This window comes from Diceros bicornis, chromosome 22, assembly GCF_020826845.1.
Source record: "Diceros bicornis minor isolate mBicDic1 chromosome 22, mDicBic1.mat.cur, whole genome shotgun sequence".
NCBI classification, from domain to species: Eukaryota; Metazoa; Chordata; class Mammalia; order Perissodactyla; family Rhinocerotidae; genus Diceros; species Diceros bicornis.
Window position 1 is genome coordinate 5,601,019 of NC_080761.1, and position 19,099 is coordinate 5,620,117.

A 19,099-nucleotide genomic window follows, 5' to 3' on the forward strand; every position below is an offset into this window, starting at 1 on the left:
TAAATCATTTCAGATAAATCTACTCCTACCCCTGGCAGTGAACTTAGGGTACTAGCCTGTAGGCTCATGGACATAGTATTTTCTTAACATTCTTGATGCCTTTTAGGCTTCTGGCACATGGCTTAGAGACTGTGAAAAGATATACTTTCCCCGTATTTTCTCAAGTTCATTATTCTTTGACTGTGTGAAGCTTTAATATGTAGCTCCGTAACTATAAAGGCAGGATTCCTAAATATTATTCAGAAAATATTAATCACAGAACTACAAAATTTTTAAGCCTGTTTGGTTTTTGTGTTATATTACACTGTCCAAGTGGTCTTAAGGGGCATTTTTAACCTAGGGAGACTACTCATGATTTCTCAAAGAATTATATCCCAAGCATCTCTGTACAACCTCCCAGTGAATATTAAACATTCAGGCAGCTTCACTGCTACTAGCAATGTGTTAGTGTCTAGCATAGTGTTTCTCAAACTATGTGTGATGTGAGGACCACACGCACTAGAATCAACCAGGAAAGAGCACACTGGTGGGAGTGGTGCTTGTTAAAAACGCAGATTCTTGGACACTATATCAGGTCTACGAAATCAGAATCTCCAGGGATAGGGGCCAACAATCCAAATTTTAAATAAGATGTTCAGGCAATTCTTATGTATTCCAATGCTTCTGAGCCACTTAGCTACTTAAACCAACTCTTGCTATCTATCACAAAGCCATGAAAACAGGATTCTCAGAAGTCATTGCATATATAAAGTACAACAACAAAAAAAAGAATCAAGAAATAAATATTTAAAATGGAAAAGGAGGCAAGATGAAAAGCTCTCTTCCATTACAGTCTGGTAGAATTTAGATTTCGGTGTGAACTGCAGCCATGAATAGGGGGTATTCTCTACCTATACGACAAGTGTTACCTGTTACTTTATAGTGAAGACACCAGTATCTCTTCTGTCCTTCAACTTGAAACACAGCATAATGTGTAAGAGGAATGCCATCCCTACATAAAGATTAAAGGATGTCCCAGCATGCAATGAAGTTTTCACTCATTCCTTCTCAACACTGTGATTTTGCCACCACAATTAGGCCAAGTGTCTCTGAACTACTTTGAATTTCCTGTGCCAGCGGGTTTCAAACCTGATGTGCATTTTGAGTCATCCTACGATCTTGTTAAAACACAGACTACTGGGTTCCAAGAATTTGCAATTCTAACAAGTTCCAGGTGATGCTAACGCTGCTGGTCCAGAGACCAGATTTTGAGAACCACTGGCTTGAGCCAACTCTTGTCTCCTCCCAACCAGCACTATTTAGTATTCACTGTGGAGTTCAGTGATGCTAAAAAATGGCTCCATTTGGCAAATGCTCTAACCACTTGCTGAAGGGCTTCTTGTGTAGGACTCTTGCTGCTCAGTATCTTCAGACAGTACCATCATTCAAAACTTGTAGCATGGGTGATAAGCTTGGCCTTTCCTGGTAACTCCAGGGATTAACACCCTTCCTATCCCTCCCCCCAACTCCTGGTCTCTGTCTGAACCTACAGCCCCCACTTCCTACCCTACATCAACAGTCTTCTGTTCTCTATAGGAAACTATACTTCCTACTGCAAGAAAGCTGTAGCAAGGGCAAGAGGTCCCTCTGTTCCTGTCTTAGGGAACTACACTTCCTTTAGCAGGAAATCAAGACAGGCTCCTTCCATTTAGTGATTTATTTGGTGACTGTCACAGGGCTACAGCTGTATAGACAACTCAGCAAGGAGTACTGCATCTAGAGGCACAATGAGGTCAAGTATAAACTCAAAGATTCTCAGATCTCAATATTTACATTCTGGTCCTTTGTGAGAATAAATATATAACACAGATTTCTCCATTCAGAGATAGGTCCAGAATTTACACACTACAAATAGGTGCCCCATTCTCTCTAAATGGCTTTCGAATCCATCTCATCAAGGTTTAAAATATACTCCCAGGGCCGGCCCCGTGGCTTAGCGGTTAAGTGTGCGTGCTCCACTGCTGGCGGCCCGGGTTCGGATCCCCCAGGCCGCGCACCAACGCACCGCTTCTCCGGCCATGCTGAGGCTGCGTCCCACATACAGAAACTAGAAGAATGTGCAGCTATGACATACAACTATCTACTGGGGCTTTGGGGGAAAAAATAAATAAATAAATAAATAATAAAAAAATAAGAAATAAAATAAAATATACTCCCAGCATCAAGTTCTAAGTGGTGAAATGAACATGTATTCAGTTCATCCTTCCCAAGAAAAGAGATTTCAACAAATTCCTAGAAATTGAAAAGCATTTGGGAACAAGATAAGAAAGCGCATTTGATATAGCTTAAATATCTTTAGATCTTAGGAGCTCAATTGTCTTTTAAATTTGAACATATAACTAGCACTTAATTTGGAGACCATGTTAAAATTAATTAGGAAGTTTTAAAGGAAAGATTAAATAGTTTGTTTTTCTTTGAGACTCTGAATAATATGCTTAAGGAAAAAGTGTAAACCTGGAGAACAAATACAGAACCACATGGGGAAGGATGTTTTTAAAAGTGTTGGCCATAACCTAGTTAAATGTTGCAAATACTGTATAACATTAGTAATTTACCATGTACTGTAAAAAAAAATTTGACTTTCTTAAATCATTGTAAGCAAATGACTAAACACAACATATACTGTAACCACAGTATTAGCAGAACCTAAAACACTCTCTTTATTAGAAAAGATGTTAAGCTATGTTCCAAATCAAAAAGATTTGTTATAAACAATAGTTGAAGTCCTTGGGCATCCACTTGCTCCAGTGTGACCACTGAAGAATATTCTGTCTGTCCCAGTGCTGAGTGTGCTTGCAGACTGAGCACAGAAATCATTTAGTGTCATCTGCCATGGGAGAGCAACTGATGGGATGTAATGCTCATGCTGCTTTTTAAAGCACAACTTCTTTGACCAAATGTTGTCTTTTGGCATGTTTCTTATACTTAGTATGAACGTCCATTCTCATGGTTTAGAGGGAGCAGCCCATTTCTCCTTTGAGGTGCTAAATCCTAAACACCAAAACAAATCATGTCTGTATGAAAAACTTGTTACCATTCTTTATTGAGGTGATAAATTAATCTTTCTCTTAGAAATCCTCGTGTTTAAGTATGGAAATAAGGTCATAAAATATCATTGTTAATCACCAATAGATAGAAGCTGCTTTTTATACCATATCAAATAGATCAGCTTCCACAAAAAATCATTTGTATGAGAATCAAGTGAAAATGACAAAGCTTTTAATGCCACCTACTTACTTCCTATTTTGCACTGACAACACTTGTGATATAATAACAAAACCTAGGTCAGCTTGTATCTGTGGATAAAATTTTCTTTTTTAATGCTTTGTAAAAGAGGTGGGAGTTAGTACCCATTCTTTCTTGATGAATAACACAGGGTTCATTAAGATAAGGTAAAAAAACAAGTTCCACTGGAAGTATGAATTTATTGAACATAGGAAAGAGCATTTAAAGGCATAATCTACAAGTAGCTTGTGTCCTGCTTACTGAGTCCACCATAATTACTTCTCAATCAACATTGTACATACACATAATTATATGTTTAAAATAAATATGAAACAATAAAGAGCAAAAGAAAACAAACTAGAGGGTTGGGGGAAAAGGCAGGGGAAAAGAAGAACACTTCCAGGAGGTTGTAAGATTTAAGGATATGTTGCCATTTCTTCTGCCAAAGAGAGCAGACTTCATAATGAAATGCCCAAATGCAAAAGAAATGCTCTGAAATTAGGTCACACAGCACAGAACCAGAGTCTTGAAAAGTAGTATACTTTGAGGTAAAAGATCACAAAATCAGATCAAGAAAATACTGAAAAAGAAACAAAAAAGAACTACTCACCTAAAAAATACTACAAAAAATAAGCTGGATAAATTCCATGTCTTTTTAAAACACTACAGGAAGGAGGTACAAGTTCAGAGAATTGATAATGTTAGAAAAAGAGTTGAGAAACAATTAATGGAGAGAGTAAGGAAACAAACATCTAGAAAGTCTTAGTTCTGTTCTCATTCCAGAAACTCTTAGGCTATCCCACAGCTGCTTTTCCAACTTGTTCCATAACTACAGCCGGACTACTTTCTCTCTCTCCCAAAATTCCCTACTCAGTGCCAACAACCTTCGCCTTCACTCCACTCAGCAAACCAATGGTCCATTCTTGACATTTTCACTATTTCGAACAGCTACACTTCTGTAATAGTTACTCTCTACAGCCTAATCTCAGAAAACGACCTCCTATTCTCCCTACTCTTTCTCTTGCTTACTTGCCAATTCTTTTACTTATTTTGTTAAGCCTCCAGTCCCTCGGCTTTTCCATTATCTCCACTCCTTCTGCTCCTTCTGTCTCTAGGAAGCATTTCCAATCAGGGGTGATTTTGCCCCTTAGAGGACATTTGGCAATGTCTGGAGGCATTTTTGATTCTCACAACTGAGGGAGCTGCTACTGGCATCTAGTAAGTAGAGGCCAGGGATGCTAAACATCCTACAATGCACAGGACAGTGCCTATAAGAGAGAATTATAAATGTTTCTGAAGCTGGGAATCCCTGCTCTATGTCCCTCTTTAGTTAACGTGGTCCATTTCTTCAATCACTCTTAGAACATTTTAACCTCAATTCGCTTGCCCTTTCATCCTTCTGATACTCCTGTTCTATAAAACCTAACCCTCAACCAACTGAATCATCCAAATTTTCTACTTCTAAACTTGGTGTACTGAGCTCAACAAAAGCAAAACAAACTTTACCTTTAAGTATGCACCATACTTGCTACATATGCAAGATATTATTGATGCCAAAAGAAACAGGCTGATATGTCTCCTTTGCTGCCAAAATATATCACGCATAACCTGATTCCCATCAGTTTCAAAAACTAAACTTCAAATTGCAAGTGTCGAAGAAATAAAATGTAAGCAAAAGAAAAAGCCAAGAAAAAATGATAACGAAATTGATTATGTATATAAAAATGCTATTTCAAAATAATTTCTTCAGGAATCACGCAACAGAGTAATGAGTTAGCAACAAAATGAGTGTGCCATAAGCCCTTGTGACAGTTAATGACAACATTATGAACAAAAAGCTCTTTCTACCCACAGAACAGTAGCGTGGGAATTGTACAATATCTCAGGTCAAACACCAACACAAATATATGTGCAATATGAGATCATAACAAGTTTCAGAATCTGCTTTTCAAATTCAAAGACAAGGCTCTCAGAGAAAGATAATATGAACTAAGCTGTGAAAACGCATCTGAATTCCACTGAAATGCTATCACCCCAATCAGATGAGAGGCACTTGTTTCCCTTTTGACAGCTTGGGCTCAGCTGCTCTTCCACTGCTTACCAAGCTCAGAAGTAAGGTTCTGTTTTAAAAATCACATAAAAGGAGAGGGTACAGGAGGAGTGTGGCAAGCAAAACAATTTACACTGTAAGGTTGTTACTGACCTAACAGTCAACTCAAAACTTAGGATAAATCATCTCTGGAGCCACAGAACCTGGGTTCAAATCCCAATTTCACCACCAACCAGCCTTGTAATTTTAACAATTCATTTAATTTCTCTGTGCCTCAGTTTCTTCATCTGTAAAACAGAACAATGATAGTACCTACTTCATAGGTAAAGTGCTTGGCACAATGTCTGGCATCCGTAAACACTATAGAAATACTAGGCAATGTTACCATTATTATTATTTTCCTTACTATTTTTAGACTAAATAGTAGGTGAGAAGAAAAAGAACATTATAACGTATGCTCAAGCTCCAGTTTAACATTGTTACCAGATATTCTGTTCACAGCTCAGTAACAACGATATTTCAGTTGATATCTCCATCCCTATCCTGGAGGAGCTCACATTCAAAGCAAATCACCAAGTATTAAGTTCATACCACATGAATGAGACGTATGAAGAGGAATAATTCACATAAAAACAGACACATAGATGAATGGAACAGAAGAGAGAGCCCAGAAATAAACCTACGCAAATATGGTCAATTAATTTATGACAAAGGAGCCAGGCCTATACAATGAGGAAAGGACAGTCTCTTCAATAAATGGTGTTAGGAAATCTGGACAGCCACAAGCAAAAGAATGAAACTGGACCACTATCTTTCACCATACATAAAAATTAACTCGAAATGGATTAAAGACTTGAAGGTAAGACCTAAAACCATAAAACTCCTAGAAGAAAACATAAGAAGCAAGCTCCTTGACACAGGTCTTGGCAATTATTTTTTTAATCTGACAGCAAAATCAAAAGCAACAAAAGCAAAAATAAACAAGTGAGACAACGTCAAACTAAAAAGCTTCTGCACAGCAAAGGAAACCATCAACAAAATGAAAAGGCAACCTACTGAATAGGAGGAAATATTTGCAAATCACATATCTGATAAGTGGCTAATATCCAAAATATATAAAGAACTCATACAATTTCATATCAAAAAAAAATTATGATTAAAAAATAAGAAGATCTGAATTGACATTTTTCCAAAGAAGACATACAGATGGACAACAAATATATGAAAAGACGCTCTACATCATTAATCATCAGGGAAATGCAAATCAAAACCACAATGAGCTATCACCTCACACCTGTTAGAATGGCTATTATCAAAAAGACTAAAATAACAAGTGTTGGCGAAGATGTGGAGAAAAGAGAACCCTTGTACATTGCTAGTGGGAATGTAAATTGGTGCAGCCACTACAGAAAACAGTTTGGAGGTTCCTCAAAAAATTAAAAATATAACAACCATATATTCAGCTATTCCACTTCTGGTATTTATCCGAAGAAAACAAAAACACTAACTCAAAAAGTTATATGTACTCCCATGTTCATTGCAGCATTATTAACAATAGCCAAGACTTGAAAACAACCTAAGTGTCCATTAACGGATGAATGAATAAAGAAATTGTGGTGTATATATATGTGTGTGTGTGTGTGTACGTATATACACACAATGGAATATTACTTTAGCCACAAAAGAGAATGAAATCTTGCCATTTGTGACAACATAGATAGACCTCAAGGGCATTATGCTAAGTGAAATAAGTCAGACAGAGAAAGACAAATACCTTATGATCTCTCTTTACATGTGAAATATAAAAAAATATATGGGAAAAAAAGAAACCCAAGCTCATAGATACAAAGAACAGATTGGTGGTTGTCAGTAGTAGGGGGTGGGGAGTGGGAGAAATGGGTGAACTACTTTTGTATTATTTTTAGTTTAAATAAAAAATTTTTTAAAATAAATAACAGGAAATAAAAAATTTTAAAAAGCATAATTCAATGTGCATCAAAAGTATAGCATTATGGTATATACATGCAATAGAATATTATTCAGCTATAAAAAGGAATGAAATTCTGATACATGCTACAACATGGATGAATCCTGAAAATACTCTAAGTGAAATAAACCAGTCATGAAAGGGTAAATATTGTATGATTCCACTTATATGAGGTACCTAGAATACGCAAATTCACAGAGACAGAAAGTAGAATAAAGGTTACCACGGGCTGGGGCGGTGCGGGGGGAGAAGGAGGGGAGTTGTTGTTTAATAGGTACAGAGTTTCTGTTTGGGATGATGAAAATATTCTGAAAATGAATAATGGTGATAATTTAACAATACTGTGAATGTGCATAATGCCAATGAATTGTACACTTAAAAATGGATGAAATAGTAAATTTTATGTTATGTATATTTTACTACAATAAAAAAAATCTTTAAAAAAATATAGTCTAGGGCTGGCCCCATGGCTTAGTAGTTAAGTGCGCGCGCTCTGCTGCTGGCTGCCCGGGTTCGGATCCCGGGCGCGCACCAACACACCGCTTCTCCGGCCATGCTGAGGCCATGTCCCACATACAGCAACTAGAAGGATGTGCATCTATGACATACAACTATCTACTGGGGCTTTGGGGGAAAAAATAAATTAATTAAAAATAAATAAATAAATAAAAAATAAAAAAATACAGCCTACATCTTCAACAGAAACTTTTAACATGAGTATCAACCTTAATGGTATTAAAATAAAGGATAGGGCTGGCACCGTGGCTTAGTGGTTAAGTGCGCGCGCTCCGCTGCTGGCAGCCCGGGTTCGGATGCCGGGCGCGCACCAACGCACCGCTTCTCTGGCCATGCTGAGGCCGCATCCCACATACAGCAACTAGACGGATGTGCAGCTATGACATACAACTATCTACTGGGTCTTTGGGGGAAAAAATAAATAAATAAAATTAAAAAAAAAAAAAGACTTCCTTTAAAAAAATAAATAAATAAAAAATAAAAAAATAAAACAAAATACAGGATAGATCACTTATTCTCAAGTTCCTAACTATGACACCAAGGAAAGGACAGTCTCTTCAATAAATGGTGTTAGGAAATCTGGACAGCCACCAAAAGAGTCAATATCAGCTCTTAGCTGGCCTTGGTTTAAAATACACACCTGAAAAAGGATACATACCTTGCAAATTTCATACGGAATATTATTTCACTTTGTTGATAGAGTCAATTTTTTTACCTCCTTGAAGAGAAAGAGAAGGAAAGAGATTGCACTGAGGAAACAACTTTATATGCGGCCAACGCACAATGGTGGTTTTATGAGGAGGCACTTATCCACATAGCATCATAACAAGAGTGCAACAGTATACCAGCGCAGGGCACCATAAACGGATGTGTAAATCAACGGATATTCAATTCAAAAATAAAGAGGGTTCCCATGTATTGGTAAGCCATAATTTAAATCAATGAAATATCCTCCAAATTCAAAATAGAAATTAAAAGTCCATTATTTTGATGTACCTATTAAGTAAAATATTTGAAATCTCTACTCCAAACACACCAACAAAAAGGCATATTGCATTACACAGACACAATGAAAGCGAATTTAATAAACTAACATTTCCGCAGAATGGCTTAGGATAAGGGATTCTAGTGAGGTTAATTTAATTCTCTAGTAAACTCGCAATTACCATATATCAAATATTGTTCAAGGAATAACAATTTTCAAAGAATTAGAATGCAATTTTCAAAGAACCTAAGGCCAAAACCAGACTAATAACAATATTTGCAAACACTCATATGGCTGTTATAATATGCTTGGTTTGTTCTGAGTTCTTCACACATACTAACTCATTTTATCCTCACACCAATCTTCTGAGAAAATTGTTCTTATTTTTCTCATTTTACGAATGAGGCAACTGAGTTGTACAGGGGTCAACTATCTTGTCTGGGCTCACTGTGCTGCTAGTAAGTGGCAGAGCTAGGACTTGACTCCTGGAAGTGTGGTTTCCCGGTCCTCCCTTTTAACCACTATGGTTTACCACCTCTTAGTAACATTAAGAAATGGACTACATAAAGTACAGACAAACTCAAAATGCAGAGCAGTTTGGGGGTCAAATATAATAAAAGCCCTGAGGAAATCATATTACAACACAGCACAATAAATGATATTCATAATGACTCCTCTGAGACATAAAAGGTTAAAATATGTTCAATATCCTTAGTGTTTAAGAAGGCAAGGAACTTAGTGCATTTAAAAATTTTCCATTCAAAACAGTCAATATGATTTTCATTTTTAAAGGCGTAAAACTTTCAACTATCCAAAATTACTCACTCCCTGTGGGCTCCAAACAGAAGGGTTGTACTGAGCAAATCTTATTTGCCATTTATCTCATTCTTAAAGATAAGGATGGTGTGTGTGTGTGCGTGTGTGTGTTTAGGTAGACCATAAATTAAGCTTTCCAGGTGTTTTAATTCCCGGTATATGAAAAGTTAATATTAAAGATATTAGAAGTCTCAAATCATTTGAATAGACAAGTGAACAAACTCATAGAATTACATATGACTACTGTAAAAAGCTTAGAATTTGATCATTAATAGCAGAGTTATTTTTTTTTTTTAAAGTACAGGCTTTGAAGTCATACATAGACCTGAATTTAAAACCTGGCTCCACCATTTAGTTACTAGGAATTTTTGGCAAGCTAATTTCATAATTGAGCCTCAGTTTCCTTCTCTGTAAACTGAGAAGTGTCCACTGACAGATGAATGGATAAAGAAAATGTGGTATACATACACAACGGAATATTATTCAGCCATAAAAAAGAATGAAATCTTGCCATTTGTGACAACATGGACGGACCTTGAGGGCATTATGCTAACTGAAATAAGACGACAGAGAAAGACAAATACTGTAAGATCTCATTTATATGTGGTATCTAAAAAAAAAAGAAAACTGATCTCACAGATACAAAGCAAAGATTGGTGGTTACCAGGGGTGGGGGCTGGGATGTGGGTGAAGTGGGTGAAAGGTGTCAAATGTAAAAACTTCCAGTTATAAAATAAATCATGGGGATCTAATGTACATGATGGTGACTACAGTTAATAATACTGTAGTGTATACTGGAAAGTTGCTAAGAGAGATCTTAAGAGTTCTCATCACAAGAAAAAAATTTTTGTAGCTATATATTGTGACTGATGTTAACTAGACTTATTGTGGTGATCATTTCACCATATATACAAATATCAAATCATTATGTTGTACACCTGAAACTAATATAATGTTATATGTCAATTATGCCTCAATAAAAGACTTTTAATTTGTAAAAAAAAAAGTAACAATAATTTCCAACTCAGAAGCTTCTTGTTAAGCTAAGGAGAAAACACAAGCAAAGCGTTGAACACAGTCCCTGAGATACAGCAGATGGTCAGCATGAGCTACTACTGTTATTCCCTAACCTTATTACACTTTGTCCCCCAAATATAAGAACCCAATCTTACCAATTAGCAAGTCATTCACAGGCTTCTCAGAATTATATGAAGTACAATACGTACTACTCAAAAATGGAACATACTACAAGTATAAGAAAATACAAAACCAAACCATCAACCAGATCAAAGATTTCAGAATCCTGCTTCTCCTCCCATATCTATTCTGATTGGTTTTGTAATAATCCGTATTCCTTTATCAACAATATGAATCCTAATTTTTTTTTTTTTTTTTTTTTGCGGTCTAAACATTCTTAGTGGGGTTCTGACGTCTCTTTCTTTTGATGGCTAACTGTGCAAGGGTAATTGTCATCATCGCTTGAATACCAAAAAGAAATCCAAGAACAAGGAACATTTTAGTGAAATGCTATAACTGTTCCATCCATCTCAACAGTTGATTAGACCCATGTGGATCATGTATTATCAGAATAGATTTTCACATTACTGCCCTTTCCCAAAAAATACACGCGTTAATGAGCTAAACTCCAGACTGACAAAGAATGAATGTTCTTTAGAGACACCAAAATTCAAAACTTGGTGCTCCCAGTAAGGATCGTCGCGGGGAGCGAAGGTGGATTTCGCTGCAAGCGAAAATGAACAGAATCGGAAACTGTTCTCTCCTCAAACAAGCCTAGAGATGAGCCCTGTGGGGCTAGGAGCGGACAGGGGCGGGTGAGGTGGGACGGGAGACAAGAGGAAGGGGGCGGCAACTGTAGGCTGAGGAAGGGTCTGTGCGGCCGGCGAGACCAGAGTCGGAGCCCAACGCCACCCCGAGAGCGGAGGCGGAGAGAAGTGGCCACTCAGCCAAGGCCCTAGGACCAGTTTAGCCTCAGGAGTCTGCCTGGACTGAGAGGGAATGTGTACCCCGCTGACCAAAGAAAGATGAGGGTAGGGGCGGGTTCTCGGGCGCCTTCAGAACGGGATGCTGCTGTACCCGCGGCCATTCCGGCGTCGGAGGAGAGGAAGGCAGGGACCCAACAGGGAGCACACAGGTTACCTGTCTCAGCCGCCTGCCCACCGGTCTCCGCTTCCGCAGACTCGGGGTTATCACGGGCTACCCGGGCACGCGCCGAGTGACGTCATCCACGCGCGCCCAGGCCGCAGGCCGCCGGGCCCGCCCCCTTGGGAAGAGCTGGGCTGGGCCGCTGAGGGGAGTTCTGCGCAGGCGCGGAGCTGCCGCGGGCCTGAGGGCGAACAGCTAGGTTTGTTTGGGGCCTTGTAGGGTTGCCCTGTTACCCAACAAACTACTCCTAATTGCAGAATCTTATGGGCACTTAAGAAAAAAAAATGTTATTGAAATACAAAAGTGCACTTCTCTATTTCTTATTTTACTCCCCGTCTGCTGTATATGACTGTTGTTCACATAAACATTCCACCACAGTTTATTAAAGTCCTACTATGTGCCAGGCAAGCACTTCTACAGAATCTGGGGTACAGCGGTGAACAAAACAGACAGTGTGCCTAGTCTCATGGATATTACTTTCTAGTTGGGAAAGCAAACATTGAATAACTCAACAAATACATATGCATTCGTAGAGATCACAAGCGTGTGGAAGGAAAAGAATAAGTTGCTCAGAAACTAAAGGAGGAAGGGTGCCGCTTTAGTGTGAGATGTCAAGAAAGTGCCTTGTGAAGAGGATCATTGAACTGAGAAGTGAAGACAGCTCTGTGAAGATCTGGAGGAAGAGCAACCATGAGAAGGATCAACATTTTGGAAAGCTATGGGGAGGGGACAGAATGTGGTGGTGCCCTTGAGAAAGTGAGCAAGTAGGCTAGGGGAAGAAGAGAAGATGAGATCAACAAGGCAAGGAGAGTCCTGATCCTGCCGAGCCTTTCTGGGTCCTTGTAAGAGGTGTGGATTTTATTTTAAGTGTAATGGGAAGTCACTGAAGAGTTTTAAACATGTAAGGATCTGGTTTTATAACATCACACCAGCTACTGTGTATACAGTGAACTATTGGAAGGCAAGAAAGGATGTAGAAAGAAGAATTGTTTTTGCAATGATCAAGTAAGAAATGATGGAAAGAAATGGACAAAGTAAGAAATAATTTGGAGGTAGATATGACAGACTTGGGGATAGATCAGATAAGGGTGATAAGGAAAAGAAAGGTGTCAAAAATAACTCCTATGTTTTGGGCCTGAGCAAACAGCACAATAATACAGTGTCAACCTTAAAAATAAAACAGCCAGTTATTTTACTAGTGAACCAAGTTGGTTCAGGAATAGCCAAAGAACTGCAATTCCGGGGGCTGGCCCAGTGGCATAGTGGTTAAGTTCACACGCTCTGCTTCAGCAGCGCAGGGTTCACCAGCCCGGACCCCAGGTGTGGACCTACACACCACACATCAACCCATGCTGTGGCAGCATCCCACAAACAAAACAGAGGAAGATTGGCACAGATGTTAGCTCAGGGACAATCTTCCTCATCCCCCCCACCCCACCCCCCACCCCCCGCAAAAAAAAAGACCTGCAATTCCGGATGTGCGTGCTATGGCAGACCACAGGCAAATCCAACAATCAAAGGAGAGGAATGTTATTTTATAAGGAAAAAGGAGGAAATTGGGAGACATTGTTTTGAATGAAAGTCCATTGGAGAAAAACAAGAGTTCAGGGTGGTAATTTCCCAATAATGAGTTGCTGGGGTAGTCAATTTCTGTTTGAGATACAATGTACATTTATTCCTATAATTGAGGATTCTTTTCTGTTGGGGTCTGTAATTGACTATCTTCCTGTTGAGGACTTCTTTCTGTTGGAGTCTGTAATAGGTTATCTTTCCTGTAATTGACCTCAAGTGGTACTGCGTTGGAGTACCCCTTCTGGCCTCACAACTCCATTTTAAATGAGGTTTCCCTTTATTAATTTTCAAATTCTTACCTTTTGATCAAGATCTTTCTCCAAAAGCATTGCTGATTCTCTGCACATAGTGGTTTGTCTCTTGGTCCCAGGAACCTTTCCTGGCTGTCACATCCCACGTCGGAGGGAGAGTGCTAGTGGTTGGAAACCATTTCGGCCTTGAGTAACAAGGAAGGCCAGGAGGGAGAACTCTCAGGCACCTCGTATTCAAAGTCTAGTTGTTTGATGTCGTAAGCATCAGAAATCATTTCAAGTTGTTGAGCTAACATCAGCTTACTAGGTACATCGTGTGCACAAAGATTCAACACACAATAGGTACAGAGTTTAACAATAAGTACACAAAGCAGGATTAAGAACAATACAACAACCCAGTTTGTAGGATAGTTCTAAACTAGGAGCCTACACCTGAGGGTAACCAGATGAACAAATCAAAGACAGTGGGTTATTGGGTGAAATTTAATGCAGGCAATGTGTTTGCTCTCTAATTCTGTGTAATTGGGTCTCCACTTCCCCAGAGCTGTTTATCCATGTGCAACAGGAGGTGTTTGTAACTGCACAGACGCCTCCCTGCTTGGCAAGTAGGTAATTAAGAGCTATATGGTTATCTAAAGCTACCCTGGCCAATGAGTTAAGCGACTGCTGTTTGGTGGCAACGGTTTTGGCAGTGGAATCAGCCAACTCTTTTAGTATTAGGGAGAGATTCCTGATCGTTTGTTCATTGGCACTTACTCCCATCCACAAAAAGAAAGCTCTCCCTTGGAAGGCAAACCCAGAATGGTACATACCTCCTGGAAGTTCTCATTTGAGGCAATTATAGGAATTGAGTGGAACTGAGCAATGAGAGGTTTCTGATTGGTTATGCAGGGAGAACATAGTGGCAAATATGGCAAGGGCACTCTGTCCTTGTACTCTCCAACTGTCAAGGCAATGAGATGTCCAAGCATAAAGGCTATTGTCAGAGCCTCTACATATGCATATGTAAGCAGGGGGTGTACATAAGGCTCCTGCATAAGTAACAGTATCTGTGGACCCATTCACTGGCATTAGGGCATTGCCACCATTTAACCAAGGTTCAGACATTATGTTGTTACATATTACAAGATTGCCTAAATATATGAGTATATCAACAAGTGTACAAATTATCCAATTTACATTGGCCATGCTGCAGAATTTATCATACAAATATTCACAAGATCTTGCTTTCCCTCCCAAGCTTGGGTTAAATTTAAGCAAGGAACAAAATCAGGTGGGCTTAGTACTCTGATTTTATAAAATTGGCCTACAGAACAATTTAAACATACAATGGCATCTGAAATTCCAGTGAAATTGCTTATAAGGTGAACTAGGAAGTCATTACTGTCCTGAACAGATCGAGGTTTCTGATGGCAAATCCAGCGATCAGAGAGGTCTCCCCCTTTTGCAAGGGATTGGAAAATATGGACAAGGGCATTATCCTTCCACAGAAGGGAAGGAGGAAACAAAGTGAGAGACAGCAGAGAAAAAAAAGTACACAAGCTTAGTCCAGACATTGGGGGCAAGCTGTCTACCTCAGCTGTTGGCTGCTGTTTTTCCTAGTCAATTTGGTTTGGAGGCCCCCAGCATTTGTACAGGACTAGACATCAGGTGGAGCCTTCTTTATCTGTGAGAAGTGTATGCAAGGCTCAAGTTCCTGACGTTTGGCTGCCATCTGGGTAAGAAGGAGGACCTAGTATAGTGCCTTTTAAGGAGATTTCAAGGGCAGCAAAAATGGGAAACATTAGTTTGGAGTATCATAGCCAGACTTTAAGGAAACTAGAAGAGTTTAGGATCCAGTCCAGTTTACAGGTATACAACAAAACCTTAAAGACAATTGATAGGACTAGAATTTAATATCTACAAAGGTGAAAATATAATTTCTCTCTCCACAATTGCCCCTATTTTTATTAATCATAGTAAAACTAATTTGTTTGTATTAAACTTGGCCTGATTATTTATATAAAGACAGCAAAAATAATGATTGACTAAATAAGCTTTTTTTACAATTGCTTTGCTGAAACCTTGTAATCAAGGTACTAGGCCAATTTTTCCAAGCAGTTCCTTAAAGATGTCTGGTCATTTCTGAGTCTATGTACATCTTTCTTAAATATGACATTCTAGTCAAAGCCCTGGTAATGTAGCCAATATTTCCAATTGTGTCCTATTATAAGAAGAAGATTGAATTTATGCAAATACATATATTGTCATGAAAAGAATACTTAAGAGGTTCCAAATTCTGAAGGGGTTAGATAGAAAAAGATAAATACTTTAATATTTGTTGTAAAGATACATTTTCTCAAAGTAGAGGAGAAAAGAGATCCTTTAAATTCAGTTCAGTGTGATGATCTTAAAGTTATCAAACGCTTGCATTCTAGAGTATTTGTCAAGATCTTTTCCATGAATTTCTCTGAAGATAAAATATATTCGCAAAAGTGCTAGAGTAAGACAATAACTGTCTGTAAATGACAAAAGATTTAAAAATAGCAATGGCTAAAGATCTGATGACGGTTCATATAATGTAATTGACAAGTAAACTTGGTCATTTTGTGACATACATTTTAAAATTATGACTGATAACACTATACCTGGATATATCAGAATTTCAGGAATTTTCATAAAATCTCTAGATTTATTTTAATAACATTCACCTATATAATATAACTTAAGTAGGCTTGTTATCATTTATTTGACAATGCTTCCCATGTAATTTGACATATGAAAGAATTCTAATTAGTTTAACGTCTCCCTTTTTATAAGAAGAAAGAACAAATCCTTTGATAAGTCTCAGGGGCCCTCTGGAAATTCCCAAAGTTACTTTCAGATCAAAAAGACTTTATTTAGAGTTTGATTTTGGGGAAATGTGTTAAAAATATCAAAAGGTTTGGACACTTGATCAAATAGGACCACAGAGAATTATGAAACAATACTTCATCCATTTAACCAAAGTGACGAAAAGATTTCAAAGACAAATATAGAAGGATATATAGCTATAAAAAGCCTTAGCTCTTCTTAATAGAAAAGTCTCAGCTTTTAACAGAAAGCACAGGAAATAATTTTGGTAAAACATAAAGTCTGTGTTTTCTAGGCATATTACTTAAAGGTAAAAAAGCTTTTACAATCTGTTACCAAAGGAAGACCAAGAAAATCTTGTCCTTTCAACAGAAAAGAAAGCCAAATTTTAATTTTGCATCAGCTTATTTTTGTATTAAAACTCATTTTAATTAAATTCATTTTAATCTTAGCCAGCTTGACCACACATTAAAATTCCTTTTCCAAGATTCCTTTCCACAAACGTTCTACACTTTCTTTTTACATTAAGAGTTTGTCCTATGTTTTTCTCTTTCCCATTCCAAAGTAACTAGCCTCTCTTTAGCACAAAACTATTTTCTTTTCCCTCAACAAAATGCATTTTGATTTTTCATACCTTCTTTTATCAAAACACACATCCTACTTTCCTTGCATATGGAGATATTTCTCTTATTATCTTGATTAGGATTCCTAACCCATAGAATCCTTAATTCCTAGTTAAAAACTAAGAAGTAAGCAATTGTGAACTATATTAGCATGTTGTGGCTTGGAGAACTTATAAATACCTTTTACAAATTTCTAGAAACATGTGCCTTTTTTTGTAGAAAATTTCTCAGCATGGCATAAAACATGTTCACTAATAGACTCAAATATCTTTAGTTTCTCTGCAATAGGAAGCCAAAAGTAGATAACCCTATGTTCAGTAATTAATGTTCATCTTATTTGGAAATGACTTAGATATTCAGTGACCATCTGTTATTTAGTTTAACTTAGTATAAACTTTGACCTTATTTGTATTTATTTAAATTATTTGCTTTTAATAATCATGCTTAGATTTCACATTAAATAGCCAACCAGCATCTTAAGTCACTTTCTTGTTGACAAATTTTGTAACAGAGATAACATGAGATTAATAAACTCAAGTGGAATGAAAGTTGTATGTCTGCATTATATTCAGCATTCATAACTCTGAAGACATACCTGTTTCAATTAAACCCACAATGTTAAACTAGCTTTTATTTACTAAATATTAATCCTAGATCACATAAATTTGAAAACAATTGGGTTAGTTTCCATTATATTTCTGAGGTTTAGGAATACTTAATTTATAAGCTTAATTTCAAGCCAATTAAATAGAGCTCTTTTACAAATCAATCTTAGCAATACCATCCTGAGATAGAAAAACATCACATACATACCTAGATATACATAACATATAGACAGACACAGAGACCTTATAGCTTTCATTTTAAAATTTCAACCATATCTCAGTTACAAAGTTCAAAGGAATAACTTGGTCCAAATTGTGTTTCTGGCAAATGGACTAAGTTAAGGTTACTTGCTCAGATGGCCAAAATTTCAGCACTAGGGGTGGTGGAGAAGGGAAGGAAGGAGATGGCACCAGAGTTGGGGCCCTAGAATAAGACAGAGAAAACAGGGGAAGAGAAAGAGAGGCCTCAGAAGCCATTTTGTCTTCCCTGGGTTTTTTAGTTGTTTCAGCTAATTTAGATATGGTATCTTGTAGTGAGGTAATCTTAACTTTTGTGCACATTTGGAAGCCTTCAGGTACCAATTAAAATAAAGATACCATTCCTTTTGCTTGATTTTAGAGCCATGGTCTACTAATTTGGTTTTAAGAAAAGCAAGTTTGGGGAGATCGAAAGTTCCCCATAATGGCCATTGTAATTCCAGACTACTCTTGGTTAGTTTGGCCCATTTAGTTAAAAATGAGCATGTAGGGGGCTCAAATATAAATGTGTCCAGAGTCAGGAGAGTTTCCCTCAGAACATTGAGATGACTGGGATCGCATTTCTAAAATTTCCTCTGAAAACCAAAGAAAGTTGCTAGAGTCCTAGCCCTGATCCCTGAAAGAATCTAAAAACCAAAGAAAGTAGATGGATTCCCAACCCTGATTCCAAAAGGAATCTGAAAACCAAACAAGAGTCCTGGATTTTCAACAAGCCCAAACCCCAAAAGGAACTGTGCTACCTTCAGAAAACAACTGAGTACTCACTACAATGCCTTGAACCCAAGGACAGAGCCTTGAACCAGGAGGACAAAGTCCCTCTCTCAAACAACAACAACAACAACAAACACATAGATACAGAGATTAGATTGGTGGTTACCAGAGGGGAAAGGTGGAGGAGGGAGAAGGGTGAAAGAGGTGACAGGGCACATATGTATGGTGATAGATGGTAATTAGTCTTTGGATGGTGAACAGGATATAGTCTACACAAAAATTGAAATATAATGATGTACACCTGAAATTTATATAATGTTATAAACCAATGTGACCTCAGTAAAGGAAAAAAAGATCCCTCCCTTGAGAAGACAAAGCTACTCCTGATCCTGAATAAAGTCAGAGAGCTCAGAACACAAAGGGAGCAGAGCTTGAAACCTGAGAGGAGACTCACCAAACTGAAAGT

General features: G+C 37.8%; 1 protein-coding gene across 9 annotated transcripts in view; it reads right to left on the reverse strand.

Moving 5' to 3' along the window:
- AOPEP (aminopeptidase O (putative)) overlaps nt 1-11,830 on the reverse strand; it is a 514,798-nt gene extending 502,968 nt beyond the window's left edge. For 5 of the 9 annotated variants that reach the window (XM_058565457.1, XM_058565460.1, XM_058565459.1 and 2 more), the window contains exon 1: nt 8,476-10,466. The gene's annotated coding sequence lies outside the window, so the exon portion shown is untranslated. Of the gene's footprint in view, nt 1-8,475; nt 10,471-11,775 lie in introns of those variants that run through there. The other 4 variants (XM_058565455.1, XM_058565461.1, XM_058565462.1 and 1 more) reach the window with 4 other exon arrangements.
- Between the last annotated feature and the right edge of the window lie 7,269 nt (nt 11,831-19,099).